This window comes from Euprymna scolopes, chromosome 38 (assembly GCF_053919585.1).
Source record: "Euprymna scolopes isolate OS-2025 chromosome 38, ASM5391958v1, whole genome shotgun sequence".
In the NCBI taxonomy this organism is placed as follows: domain Eukaryota; kingdom Metazoa; phylum Mollusca; class Cephalopoda; order Sepiida; family Sepiolidae; genus Euprymna; species Euprymna scolopes.
This window is the reverse complement of record NC_136519.1, coordinates 58,202,583-58,218,447: the sequence shown is the minus strand read 5'-3', so window position 1 is coordinate 58,218,447 and position 15,865 is coordinate 58,202,583. Positions and strand designations below refer to the sequence as shown.

Here is a 15,865-nt window from a genome sequence, read left to right as displayed (position 1 = left end):
CGACCGTAAAATGGGGCATGCACGTCCTTCTGTACCCTATAAACTTCTGAACCCTTACAAATTTGTGACACCCGACCGTTAAATGAGACACGCACGTCCTTCTGTACCCTACAAACTTCTGAACACGTTCAAATTGGTGAAACCCGACCGTTACGTGAGACACGCACGTCTTTCTGTACCCTACAAACTTCGTAACCCCTACAAATTGGTGACAACAGGGCCGTTAAATAAGACATGCACGTCCTTCTGTACACTACAAACTTCTGACCCCCTAGAAATTGGTCACACCTGACCGTTAAATGAGACACGCACGTCTTTCTGCACCCTAAAAACTTCTGAACCCCTACAAGTTTGTTAAACCCGACCGTTAAATTAGACGCGCAGTCATTCTATACCTTACAAACTTCTGAATCCTTACAAGTTGGTGACACCCGACCGTTTAATGAGACGCGCACGTCCTTCTATATCCTAAAAACTTCTGAATCCCTACAAGTTTGTTAAACCCGACCGTTAAATGAGACGCGCACGTCCTTCTATACCCTACAAACTTCTGAATCCCTACAAGTTGGTGACACCCGACCGTTAAATAAGACGCGCACGTCTTCTATACTCTACAAACTTCTGAATCCCTACAAGTTGGTGACACCCGACCGTTAAATAAGACGCACACGTCTTCTATACTGTACAAACTTCTGAATCCTTACAAATTGGTTACACTGGACCGTTAAATGAGACACGACGTCCTCCCGTACCCAACGAACTTCTGAACCCCTACAAATTGGTGACAACCGACCGTTAAATTAAACCCGCACCTCCTTCTGTACCCTACAAACTTCTGAACCCATACAAATTGGTGATACCCGACCGTTAAATGAGAGACGCACGTCCTTCTGTACCCTACAAACTTCTTAACCGCTACAAATTGGTGATACCCTTACCTACAAACTCCTGAACCCGTACAAATTGGTGACACCCGACCGTAAAATGAGACATACACGTCCTTCTGTACCCTACCATCCTCCGAACCCCTACGAATTGGTGACACCCGACCGTTAAATGAGACACGCATGTACTTCTGTACCCTAAAAACTTCTGAACCCCTACAAATTAGTCGCACCCGACCGTTAAATGTGACACGCATGTATTTCTGTACCATACAAACTTCTACACAACTAGAAATTGGTGACACCCGACCGTGAAAAGTAGACGCGCACGTCCTTCTGTACCCTACAAACTTCTGAACCCTTACAAATTGGTCACACCCGACCGTTAAATGAGACACGCACGTCCTTCTGTACCCTACAAACTTCTTAACCCCTACAAATTGGAGATACCCGACAGTTAAATGAGACACGCACATTCTCCCTTACCTACAAACTCATGAACCCGTACAAATTGTTGACACCCGACCGTAAAATGAGACATACACGTCCTTCTGTACCCTATAATCTTCTGAACCCATACAAATTAGGGACACCCGACCATTAAATCAGACATGCACGTCTTTCTGTACCTTACAATCTTCTGAACCCCTACAAATTGGTAACACCTGACCGTTAAATGAGACACGCACGTCTTTCTGTACCTTACAAACTTCGTAAACCCTAAAAATTTGTGACATCCGATGGTTAAGTGAGACGCGAAAGTCCCTCTGTACCCTACAAACTTCTGAACCCCCAAAAATTGGTTACACCCGACCGTTAAATGAGACACGCACGTCTTTCTGTACCGTACAAACTTCTGAACCCCTACAAGTTCGTGACACCCGACGTTAAATGAGACACGCACGTCCTTCTATACCCTACACACGTCTGAATCCCTACAAGTTGGTTACACCCGACCGTTAAATGAGACACGCACGTCCTTCTATACCGTACAAACTTCTGAATCCCTACAAGTTTGTGACACCCGACTGTTAAATGAGACGCGCACGTCCTTCTATACTCTACAAACTTCTGAATCCCTACAAGTTGGTGACACCCAACCGTTAAATGAGACAAGCACGTCCTTTTATACCCTACAAACTTCTGAATCCCTACTAGTTGGTGACACCCGACCGTTAAATGAGACGCGCACGTCCTTCTATACCCTACAAACTTCTGAATCCCTAGAAGTTGGTGACACCCGACCGTTAAATGAGACACGCACGTACTTTTATACCCACAAACTTCTGAACCCGTACAAATTGGTGAAACCCGACCGTTAAATGAGACACGCATGTCCTTCTATACCCTACAATCTTCTGAACCCCTACAAATTGGTGACACCTGACTGTTAAATGAGACACGACATCCTCCCGTACCCTACAAACTTCTGAACCCCTACAAACTGGTGACACTCGACCGTTAAATGAGACATTCACGTTCTTTTATACCTACAAACCTCTGAACCACTACAAGTTGGTAACACCCGACCGTTAAATGAGGCACGCATGTCTTTCTGTAGTCTACAAACTTCTTAACCCATACAAATTGGTGACACCCGACAGTTTAATGAGATACGAACCTACTTCTGTACCCTACAACCTTCTGAATCCCTACAAATTGGTTACACTCGACCGTTAAATGAGACACGCACGTCCTTCTATACACAACACACTTCTGAACCCCTACGAATTGGTGATACCCGACCGTTTAATGAGACACGCACATCCTTCTGTACCCTACAAACTTCTGAACCCTTACAAATTAGTGACACCCGACCGTTAAATGAGACATACACATCCTTTTTGTACCCTACAATTTTCTGAGCCCCTACAAATTGGTGATACCCGACCGTTTAAAGAGACACGCACATACCTCTGTACCCTACAAAACTTCTGAACCCCTAGAAATTGGTGACAACCGACCGTTAAATTAAACCCGCACCTCCTTCTGTACCCTACAAACTTCTGAACCCCTACAAATTGGTCACATCCGACCGTTAAATGTGACAGGCACGTCCTTCCGTACCCTACAAACTTCTGAACCTCTATAAATTAGTGACACCCGACCGTTAAATGAAACCCGCACCTCCTTCTGTACCCTACAAACTTCCGAACCCATACAAATTAGTGACACCCGACTGTTAAATGAGACACACAGTCCTTCTGTACCCTACAATCCTCTGAACCCCTACAAATTGGTGACACCCGACCGTTAAATGAGACATACACGTCCTTTTTGTACCCTACAATTTTCTGAGCCCCTAAAAATTGATTCCACCCGACCGTTTTAGGAGACACGCACATACTTCTGTACCCTACAAAACTTCTGAACCCCTAGAAATAGGTGAAACCCGACCGTTAAATGAAACCCGCACCTCCTTCTGTACCCTACAAACTTCTGAAACCATACAAATTAGTGACACCCGACCGTTAAATGAGACACACAGTCCTTCTGTACCCTACAATCCTCTGAACCCCTACAAATTGGTGACACCCGACCGTTAAATGAGACACACACGTCTTTCTGTACTCTACAATCCTCTGAACCCCTACAAATTGGTGACACCCGACCGTTAAATGAGACATACACGTCCTTTTTGTACCCTACAATTTTCTGAGCCCCTAAAAATTGATTCCACCCGACCGTTTTAGGAGACACGCACATACTTCTGTACCCTACAAAACTTCTGAACCCCTAGAAATAGGTGACACCCGACCGTTAAATGAAACCCGTACCTCCTTCTGTACCCTACAAACTTCTGAAACCATACAAATTAGTGACACCCGACCGTTAAATGAGACACACAGTCCTTCTGTACCCTACAATCCTCTGAACCCCTACAAATTGGTGACACCCGACCGTTAAATGAGACACACACGTCTTTCTGTACTCTACAATCCTCTGAACCCCTACAAATTGGTGACACCCGACCGTTAAATAAGCCACACACGTCATTCTGTACCCTACAATCCTCTGAACCCCTACAAATTGGTGCCACCCGACCGTTAAATGAGACACGCATGTCCTTCTGTACCCTACAAACTTCTGAACCCCTACAAATTGGTGACACCCGACCGTTAAATGAGACACACACGTCTTTCTGTACCCTACAAACTTCTGAACCCCTATAACCTTGACCGATTGTACTGTCATGTTGAATGTTATTTCCATTGTTAATCGCGCACATTCAATATACTAACGTCTGTTTACCCGCTCCTGTCATTCTGTCTATTTTCTTTTCATTAGTCTTTAATTTTAACTGACATTGTTTTTTCTTTTGCGGGTAATTTTAAAATAATAATTCAATCGCTTAATATTCAACTGAAATAATTGCAAACGTATACATAATTGCACGTTAGGTGCTATTCTACGAGTACTTACTTTCACTCTGGATGTTAAACAGAAGAAACACTCAATATGTTGCTAAGGTGGCTGAATGGGGTCATTCTACCGCTCCTGAACGCGTCTTATTCCTAACGCAATCAATTATCAACCCATACAACAGTTAGATACGTTATACGTATAAGTATGGTTACTAGACAATCAGAACACCTTTTCTTGTCTTGAGATGATAAATCGACTTGGAAAATTAAAGATCTGTCCTGGTCTTTGCGACCCTTTTCTCACAGTAGAATCGTTGTTTGCCCTCTCTTCTCTTTTATTATTTTCATTCAAATAGTATATTCATTTTCCAGGCATCCGCAGCAAGACTTCGTCTTCTTACCATCATTAAAATACTCTTCATTCCCTGTGTGTATCTAAAACCAAATGAATAATATCCCGGATGACAAGCGTGTGTACAATGGTCGTTGCATTAATAAAAGCAAAGTGAATGCCAATTAATATTTGGACATACATATTTGGGCTTCGTTTTGTTTCTTACTTCAGTGCAACCAACACACGACACACTGCCAGTGAGAAGTAAGGAATTACTATGAAATAAGCACCATATATATATATATATATATATATATATATATATATATATATATATATATAAGAGCGCGTTTAGTGGGATGTTTATGTGGTTGTTATTTACTTCTGTTACGTGTGTGTATAAATGCGTGTGTGCCAATCGGTCTGACTATAAACAACTAACGCCTTTCAACCGAGAATGGCGTCTACGTGCTCATTTTACCTGCTAACAGTAAATCTTAAGGAGTGGTCAGTCAGTATTTCAATTTCGAACGTTTATATTATATTTATATTTACGAGCGCCAAGATACGGACGGACAGACAATAGACCGTGCTTTTTAATTTTATTATAATTTATTCGTTGCGTTTTCTCTACTCATTTGGGTGCGTTCGGTTACGGCTACATTCGTAAGATACGTCCTCATAATCAGTGCATTTAGCAAATGTTAGAAACTGAAGCGTGACAGATCACTTGATCGAACGAATGTCTATCTGACAAACAGAAGTTACGAGGTGCCTTCCTTAAGTTTCTAGACTTTTTTCGTATGGGTACGTTTATTGATAGTACACTCATGAAACTCTAACCCCATTCGAACAATACATTTGTTTTACAGTTCCAACAACTTCTGGAAGGCCTCATAGAAGTATTCTTGCGTGAACATGTCAATGATCCTCGTCATAGCCTTTTTTATCTTCTCAATTGTCTCATAACGACAGTTTCCAAGGTTTTCCTGAACTTAAGGAATAACCAAAAGTCACAGGGAGCAAGGTCTGAACTATATGGAGGGCGAGGAACTGTTTTAGTGCCCATCTTGGTAAAATAAATTGTGACAAGGATTGAGTTGTGCACTGGTGGAAATGACACTGACTCGATATTAAGAGCGTTGGCTTTTTTCGCCAGAATATCCTCTTGCGTCATAATAATGAACAAGAAGGAAAAACACTGCTAACTTGTAGATTTAGTCGTCGCAGCAGATTCAGGGTGAGGATTAAATAGACATAATAATGAAACAAATTCTTGGAATTTATCAGAGAAATTATAAGAATATGGAAGATAACGACATAAAGACAGATACTTGTACGAACACTAAGAACATTCTCAAAGAACGTAGAAAAAATAGGAAACTTGGACATTAAGGGGAAGACTACATCTGTACAACAGACGATAACGCTGAAAACAGGTGAAATCTTAAGAAAACCGTCAAATGTGGAAACTAATACACATGAAGTATAAACATAAAAACTGCAACAGAAGTAAACCATTAACGTAGAGGAAGTCCACATAGGAACAACAACAATAGACCTGTAAACTCATTAACTACACCACCCCCGACCAAAATTATGTTAGCATAGACTGACATCATGACTACGAGAAGGGTCAAGGATGATGAAAAAAACAAGGAGAGAAAATACCGAACAGACCTCCACTTAAAAAGTACTAAGAGTACTGAGACTTAATGCCACCCAAATTCGAGTGAAGACCAATGCGCATTTCTCAGTGATAAGTCAATGGCAAACGGCTGTTGCGATAATGCAAATTCATTTGCAAAGATTATTGAAATGAGATGAAGACTATTGAAATCTGGCGAAAGTTGTTGCCACCCAGTTTCCAGGTAACCGATTGTTGTCAACGAGTAATGATGAGCACCTGCATGGAAGCACTAAATAAAAAGAAAGAATAAATCCGCATATTATAATATGGAATACTTTACATCTACCTTTAATGAAAATATAAGTTGGTATATAAAAGAAAATGTTAATTAAAAAATATCAGTAAGTAATTTTTTATTCATAAACTTTCTTTCAAATAAATAAATGCATTTTCATTCTCATATTGGTAGGAAATGTGTATTTGTGCTTTGTCCGTGCCAGGAAAACAGTTTTAATAATATTTTTTATTGCCTTCTACATCCACGCCCATCCTCGATTTATTTAAACACGTTTTACAACCAGTTAACGGTCAGGAAACTCAAATGGAACCCAAATGCTGTCTAAAATAGAGCTGTGAAATTAAGCTCACTATTAAGCATTTAAAATTGTGCCGCGTTTTTACACTCTTCGTAGCTAGCGATTGTTACTTGGCAATGCTGAAGGATCAAAGCACACTGTTCATTTTTGTTGTTTCCTTTTACATAAGTAAAATAAATTTACAACGTATTTGGATGTTATTATGATATATTGATTTAATTTTACTTTTAAAAGCAGTAAATATTTTATTTTTAACCATTAGTGAAAATCACGTTTTTTTTAATCTTTTTTTATTGGTCGGGCGTTATACTAAAAAGTGTTCCAATTCTGAAACTCCAAACAGAAATAGGAGTATTCATGATTATTGGTTATGATTATATATTTTACTATTTTTAATATTTTTAATATTCATGATTATTGATTATGATTATATATTTTACTATTTTTAATATTTTTAATATTCATGATTATTGATTATGATTATATATTTTACTATTTTTAATATTTTTAATATTCATGATTATTGATTATGATTATATATTTTACTATTTTTAATATTTTTAATATTCATGATTATTGATTATGATTATATATTTTACTATTTTTAATATTTTAAATATTCATGATTATTGATTATGATTATATATTTTACTATTTTTAATATTTTTAATATTCATGATTATTGATTATGATTATATATTTTACTATTTTTAATATTTTTAATATTCATGATTATTGGTTATGATTATATATTTTACTATTTTTAATATTTTTAATATTCATGATTATTGGTTATGATTATATATTTTACTATTTTTAATATTTTTAATATTCATGATTATTGATTATGATTATATATTTTACTATTTTTAATATTTTTAATATTCATGATTATTGGTTATGATTATATATTTTACTATTTTTAATATTTTTAATATTCATGATTATTGGTTATGATTATATATTTTACTATTTTTAATATTTTTAATATTCATGATTATTGGTTATGATTATATATTTTACTATTTTTAATATTTTTAATATTCATGATTATTGGTTATGATTATATATTTTACTATTTTTAATATTTTTAATATTCATGATTATTGGTTATGATTATATATTTTACTATTTTTAATATTTTTAATATTCATGATTATTGATTATGATTATATATTTTACTATTTTTAATATTTTTAATATTCATGATTATTGATTATGATTATATATTTTACTATTTTTAATATTTTTAATATTCATGATTATTGATTATGATTCCGATTAATTGTCTCAACTCTATTTTCAAGCGGATCTTATATTGTAAGCATTAATGTTGTGACTATACAAACTTTGATAGCGACATATATCTCTGTGTTTTCTTGTATCAATCTATACTAAATATATATATATATATATATCAATCTATACTATATATATATATATATATATATATATATATATATATATCAATCTATACTATATAGTTACACAGACACATATTAAAATATATATAGTCGCTCAGAGACAGTTTAGCTGTAGCACAGTGTAGAAATTGGCTCAAGTCAGAATTGAAACTCGACCGCCTACAGGACATTTCCGCTATTCTGGTTTAGTGGCCTCACATAAAATGTGAAGTTCTATGTCGGTAAAAAGTAATTTAATAAACAAATTAATGAATCAAAATATTCCTTTCAGTAATTGTTTGCGAATTCAAGGAAATTCTATTCTATGAAAAAATAATAGTGAAACAAATTCGTTTTTTATAGCGCACAGCACAGTTCATATTAAAGGATTAAGTTGAAAAGAAAAAAGCACTCATTGCGCCTGTAACAAAATCAAACTGTATGGTGTAAGGGCGACAACTGATGATTTACGCGTTTTCATATTTTAAACTTAAGTCAACCATGATTTTCCTCCACCTGTTTCAATAAAGACAATATTTAGCTTGCATGAATTAGGATAAAGATTTTGCAAATTATAAGTGTATGGGTTATACCTCTTCTAAGAGTATTAGACAAAGAAATATAAGAGCTTTATACACATATACACGCGTACACACACACGTATATATATATATATATATATATATATATATATATATATATATATATATATAAAACAATTTATTGCACGAGCGTCCCCCCCTTTTAAAATTCATCATTCAATAAGATAAAAAGCTATAGCAAACATCTAAATGACTATTTTAACCACAGTTCCTGATTTCAAAAAACGAAAAATTAAAAGGTAAATATCTCTATATATTTTTAAAGCAAATTTATTATGTAAATTCAAAAATATATATTTTTCTCTATATAATAATATTAATTTTCTTATAAATTTTAAATCCAGACCTTTTATTTCAATTTTTTCAGATTCATCTGCCTTACTTTTAATGCTAGGTTTATTTATGGTGTCTTTTAAATTCAATAAAAACCCTTCAAAATTTGCTATTGAGGAGACATTGCTTATCAAAAAACTATATATAATTATTGTACATAACTTGATGTATACCACAATAAAAAGTATTGTTTTCCGAAACGATCGTACAGATAATTGATTTTGTTGTTGTTCCTTCTTATGAAACGGATTTTTAATTTAATTATAATTTAATTTTTTAATTTTAAATTATCAATCACATTACTTAATATATATATATATATATATATATATATATATATATATATATATATATATATATATATATATTACCAATAACTACTTCTTAAGGCACTTCGTCACAGACACAATATGGCCTGTTAAAAGTGATTTTATTTTCTATTCAATGTCGATAAAACGACAAACTACTGCGAAAACCAAGGCATTTAAACCAGAGAAGATAATAAAACTAGTCATTCGTATGGTCTTATAGTATCACTGTCCTTACTCAACGTTGCCAGGGAATAATTTCATTTTCATTTTTTTTTTTTTAATATGATTTTGAACTTTAAATTACGATATCGTCTGATCATTAAATTATTAACTGGACCAAATTGTTATAAAACTATAATTTTGTTAATGTAACCTGGTTTTCAAATTATATTGGATGTAAATAGCCTAAAAAACTTCAATGCATAAGTAGTTGCCGAAGATTGTAAAAAGGCTAATTTAAATGACTTTCTATTCGACAGTTTAAAGACTTCTAAATTACAAATTTTAAAGATCACAAAACAATTGAAAATTTGAATGAATTAAAGAAAAAAAAATGAAAAGTAAAATGACCGACTTTACAAATGACACAGATATGTATTCTGATGGATTTAATTTTGCAATTAAATTATCTTTAAAAATTACGTTTGTTTTAGTACTGTACCCACCACCCTATTGCATTAGGTTAATAAACTAAAAAAACTGTACTTTAATGTGTAATTATTAAGAGTTACCATGTGAAGAGAAATGCATGCACTTAGAATCTTGTTATTTACACTCTTAACATAAATAAATAAATAAGAAAACACTTTTTTTTTAATTTTCCGTTACAAATAGAAAAAAACTGTTTCCGTCCACAAAACATTCATTAAAATATAACACCATAAGACGTTTCTGGCGTCCCAAATCGGTATAATAACTTTCCATCTATACTTTTTATAATTGTTTATTTTTGAAACATAATCTCAAATCTTATCCCAAAAGTATAATAGAATCAGTTTTTTTTTTAATGTAACAACACCCTAAACCATTTTATTGATCAATTTGCGTAATTTACACACAAAAACATTATTTAGAAAATTGGACAGAGTTATCCTCCTTACACTATTAATAACCATGGAACTAATGCACCCCTTTATGACTAGAGGGCGTGATTAAAATCTCTTTTTTTCTTCTTCGAACTTTTTAAAAGTCGTCTGCTTACATTCTTATTGCCGCTTTTCCAGTAGCTGATTAACCTTACCATATCTTGGCATACTCCTGTATTTTATCTACACACGCCAAACGGAAATCCGGATCAGAAAATGCACACGTTCCTATTACATTAAATAGTGTTTTCTTTTGTTGCTTTTTAAACAGCAAATACTTGAATCTATTCGGTCATATTTTTTACACATATTAAATCCCTTTTTTTATCGAATTTAATATTTTAAATTCTTCATAAGTTTTTAAACAAAGCCGTAAAAAATTATTTTACATTCTTTGTAGAACAAGTGTCACGCTCATACATGAATTCCATAGCTAATATAACACACTGCCCCAACGGGTCACGGGTAGTCTAGTATATATATATATATATATATATATATATATATATATATGCATGTGTGTGTGTGTGCATATGTATATGGGTGCTTTTTTATTTATACAAACATTATAGACTACTCATGTACATACACAGTTTATAGTGTTTATTAAAGTAGCAGCATTTTTAAGTGCGAATTTTTCCTATGATAAAAATCAGATGACGTTGCTTTTTTGATGTTTTATTTTACTTCAGTCTGTGAATTTGCAAATGGCCCGTCCTCTTAGGTCTAAAACTTCATCACAGTATGAGATACATAGGTATTCGAATATTCCATTAGAGTTCTCTTTTATCTATCAAACATTAAGTTAGTAAAAAAGTTGAGGACATAATTTCCAATTGACTATTTTAATGCGTTATAATATGTTTATTGTGGTCTCTTAATATCACTGGATTCCAAAATTCCTCTAGTCTGGTGGAGTATCCAGTTTCGTGATGTTACTTGAGATAATATAATTTGGAGAAGGTGCACCATTCCTAGTAAATACCAGTGTGGGTAAGCCATACTGAGAAGATCCTGTTTGGATCGTGAAATATAGTATGATGCTGAATATTTGTTCATGGTTTACTTGTAAGGAAAATTATCCTCATGCCAGCTTGTCCTGATAATACATTCTACATAGTCCTTAGACACTCATAGATACTGTCTTGTAGGCATTTTCGGTCTCTTCTATGTAAATGTATATATGCATTTGTGTGCATTTAAAAAACTGGTGAGTTAAACAAGTAAAATATTCTAATCCTAAGAATTTACCTAGTGAGGCAAAATAAAAATATCAAATCACAAAAAATGTCAGATTTATCCTTATGAGCAAAATGCACATAGAAAGAAATACTTCGCTCAATAATTTGTATTTATATCATTGGAAAGAATGACGAAACATATTTTCCGTTATTTCTGACGGAAAATGAGTAATTAGACAAGCGCGCGCACACACACACACACACACACACACACACACACACATATATATATATATATATATATATATATATATATATATATATATATATATATATATATATATATACATATACACATATTAGTGACCTGGCAAGGCCACAAGGGAGTCCAGTAAGCAAAGAAAACTCCAAGGCACAATTCATCCCAAAGCAGCAAAACTGAAGCTAGCCTTCCAGGACATATACAGTAGCGTACAAAATTAAGGGACAACATTTTAAAACCTAATATTTGTTAGAAATAACAACTGTGAAAAGCTGAAATTTTGACAACTGGTAGGATAGAAAAAGAATTATAACATTTATTTATTCTGAAAATAGGAACGTCCAAAAGTAAGGGAGAAAATTGAGAAAAACAGTGTAAACAGCCAAAAAATAATAAACATGCATGTACAATCAATATTTAGTAAATAAACCCCTGCTATCCATGACAGCTGCACATGTTCGACTACAAGAACGAATCTGTTCTTGACAATCCTCGATACTAATTTTAGACCATTCTTCTTGAAGTTTCACCCACAAATTATCCGTGTTAGTGGGATTTCTTTCTATAACTTTCACTCCTAAGATCTAAAGATTTTCTATTGGATTTAAGCAAGGACTCTGCGGTGGCCAATCCATAATTTCGAAATCGTGCTCACTAAGGTAAATCATTACCACTTTTCCCTTGTGACATGGGCATTATTTTGCATAAAGGTAGCCCTATCGAAACCTGAATTCTGTATGATTGGCACAACATGATCTTAGACAATGTTTTTATAGATCTGCGCGTTTACACGAGTTTGTAACCGGACAAGGGGCGTTGTACCTTGGCTAGAAAACATTCTAAATAGCATGACGCCCCCCCCAACTTTACACTTTTGTTAGTACACTTTGCACTTAATCATTCACCAATACGTTTCTTTACATTGTTTTTTCCATTATTTCCAAATAAATTAAACTTGCTTTCATCACTGAAAAATACTTTTGCCCAATTTTCATATGTCCAAATTACATACCTGTTTGCAAACTTTGATCTCTTCTTCTTATTCTTCGAAATAACAAGTGGTTTCTTCCCTGGGGTTTGATTAAACAGCCCTATTTCTTGCAGTCATCTAGAAACAGTCTGTCTTGACACATTAACATATGAGGTACTATTCATAACACTTTTAATTTCTGTGCAAGACTTAAAACGCTCTTTTAATGACATACGCCGCATTATTCGATCTTCTCTTGCCGAAGTTTTGGGGGTCTACTGGTTTTAAAAGCATTATTTTGTCAGTATCATTGTAGGATTTAACAACCCTGCCTACAACACTCTTAGAACGTTTCACTTTCTCTGAAATCTCTCTAATGGTATGCTTTTCCTTGTGTAGCTCCACAATAGCTTGTCTCACAAAGTAATCAAGTTTTTGGCGTTTCGCCATGGTGCCGGCTGATGCAACGTTTACAAATGACTAAGTAAGACTTATTCTTTAGAGGAAATCAAAAAATTTGAATATAGCAACCTGTTTACATTGTTTTTCTCAATTTTGTCCCTTACTTTTGGACGTTCGTACTTTGAAAATAAATAAATAATTGTTATAATTCTTTTTCTATCCTTTGCAAATGAATAAAATTTTACTATGTTATTATGGATGATAACCACCACCAGTTGTCAAATTTCAGCTTTTCACAGTTGTTATTTTTAACATATATTAGGTTTTAAAATGTTTTCCCTTAGTTTCGGACGCTACTATATATATATATATAATCGATTAGAAAAGTTTTGCCAAATCTCACTATCCTGCATATCAAATTTCGAGTCTGTAGACTGAAAATTAACAGAATTATTGTGTAGAGAAATGTACACAGACACACACACACACACACACACACACATACACAAACACTTTCACTTTTATAGATTAATTGACTATGAATCGCAACCCCAAAAGAATTTATTTACTACTAATTCACTATTACTCTCAAATCCAATTTTATTTGCTATTTTCTCAGCTCCAAACTTATTTACCACTAGCAGTTCCGCCCGCCTTTGCTCGGTCCCTATGTACTGTTCATAAGTTTATGTGCATATGTATATATTAAAAAGTGTGAATATGTAAAGTAATGCCTTTCTGTATAATAGTCTTCCTTTACTACCATAGAGAAAAAACAGACATTTTCACTTTTATAGATATATAGATAGGTACATAGATAGATTGGATGCAATACATAGTAATGATTTAAAAAGTATTTAAATAAGACTCATGCGCCACCACCGAGAATCGGAACCAAAACGTTCAGCTAACGATTTATTTTGTCTCTGCCGTCACTGACTGTGTTATGAAAACATATTTTCTGCAAGGCTAAAAAATTAAAACATGAACCAATAGCTACTACGTGATGCACTCATAATGCCGGCGTTCGACCTTCACCTGGCAAATTTCATTTTTTTTTAATTTTCACACTTTTGCCCCGATTTTTCCGGACTAAAACACAAATATAAATTTTTGCATGGATTCAAATACCTTATATATGAAGTTTCATGTCTGTAGACCAAAAACACTAGGAGGAGTTTGAGAGGCAAAATTTGTTAAACAAAAATATATACGTATACATAATATATATGGAAACAATTTTGTGTTTACTATAAACTTTTTACGCAAATATTATGCAAGTTTAAATCATGTAGAATATCTGCATGAATATAATTACATGTAATAGTTAACTAAAGATGATTATCCCATTAAAACACCGAAGCAACTAATAGGGAATTAATTAAAATGAATGTTTAAAAAATATGCAAATTAGCTAGATCTTTTGCTAGTGAATGCAATTCCAGAATCCATAAATAAGAAAATTGTATTTTTAGAGGGTTTTAATATGAATATCAATACACGCAAAAGACAAACGAATTCATAGGAGTATAGATAGATATACATATATATATATGCATATATATACACGCAAATTAAGGCTTATTTAATTTGTTTAAAAATACAAATTCTTGTATACTAATGGCCATAAAATTTTAACCATAGAATAGTATATAATATTTTTTTAAAATCTGCAAATTTCCATGTTGTCTCGTCCCATAGAACGAAAGATATGAACCTTTCAATATTCAAATTGGCTACAAGTATATATATATATATATATATATATATATATATATATATATATATATATATATATATATATATATATATATATCAAATAGAACCCGTATGGAGAAATACGTTTTGAAGCCACGCAACACAAAAAAATAATAAACAATCGGCGGGACATGTCTGTTTTGTTGTTGCTTACCGATTTGTTTGTTTTTTATTGTCCAAGAATGACCATAGAGTGTTTATTACCATTTACTTTTTTATTATTAGCGTTTCTATTAGCCTTTCAGGCTAAAGGAAACGTATTTCTATATACGCGTTCTATTTGATTACATATTTACCAACGCTTTCGAACAGGAAATTAATCAATTATTCCTTTAGCAAACCCTCTAAAAATCATTTAAATTTAACACTATTACAGGCTCTCGATGGTGTTGAGGACGAAAGCAGCATTTAAAGTTCCAGGAAAGGAGTAGTTTCCAAGATATATTGGAATTATAGTTTTAAAAAGTTGGGATTCACTTTTCTATATTAACTTAACGTAAAATGATATATTTCAAGGCCTTCTTTAGCAGGGGTCTGTTATGTTTTAGTGGTAATTATGGTGACCGTTCAGTGGTCTGGGGCCGGTCTGCAGTCGGACTCATTCATGACAGCTTCTTGAATCTGGGCGAAAAGATTACGGTGAAGAAGTACTGCCGACAAATTGACGAAATGCACCAGAACTTCCAGATTGTCCGAGATTGGTCAATATAAAGGGACCAATTCTCCTCACAGATAACGCTCGCCCGTGT

At 33.7% G+C, this 15,865-nt stretch overlaps 1 protein-coding gene across 7 annotated transcripts in view; it reads left to right on the top strand.

Annotated features, from left to right (window-relative positions):
* LOC145263161 (solute carrier family 28 member 3-like) overlaps positions 1 to 15,865 on the top strand; it is a 688,175-nt gene that overhangs the window by 448,779 nt on the left and 223,531 nt on the right. Inside the window, exon 1 of one of the 7 annotated variants that reach the window (XM_080120171.1) lies at positions 5,349 to 6,614. The exons of the other annotated variants lie outside the window; for them this stretch is intronic. The gene's annotated coding sequence lies outside the window, so the exon portion shown is untranslated. Of the gene's footprint in view, positions 1 to 5,348; positions 6,615 to 15,865 lie in introns of those variants that run through there. 7 annotated transcript variants of the gene reach the window in all.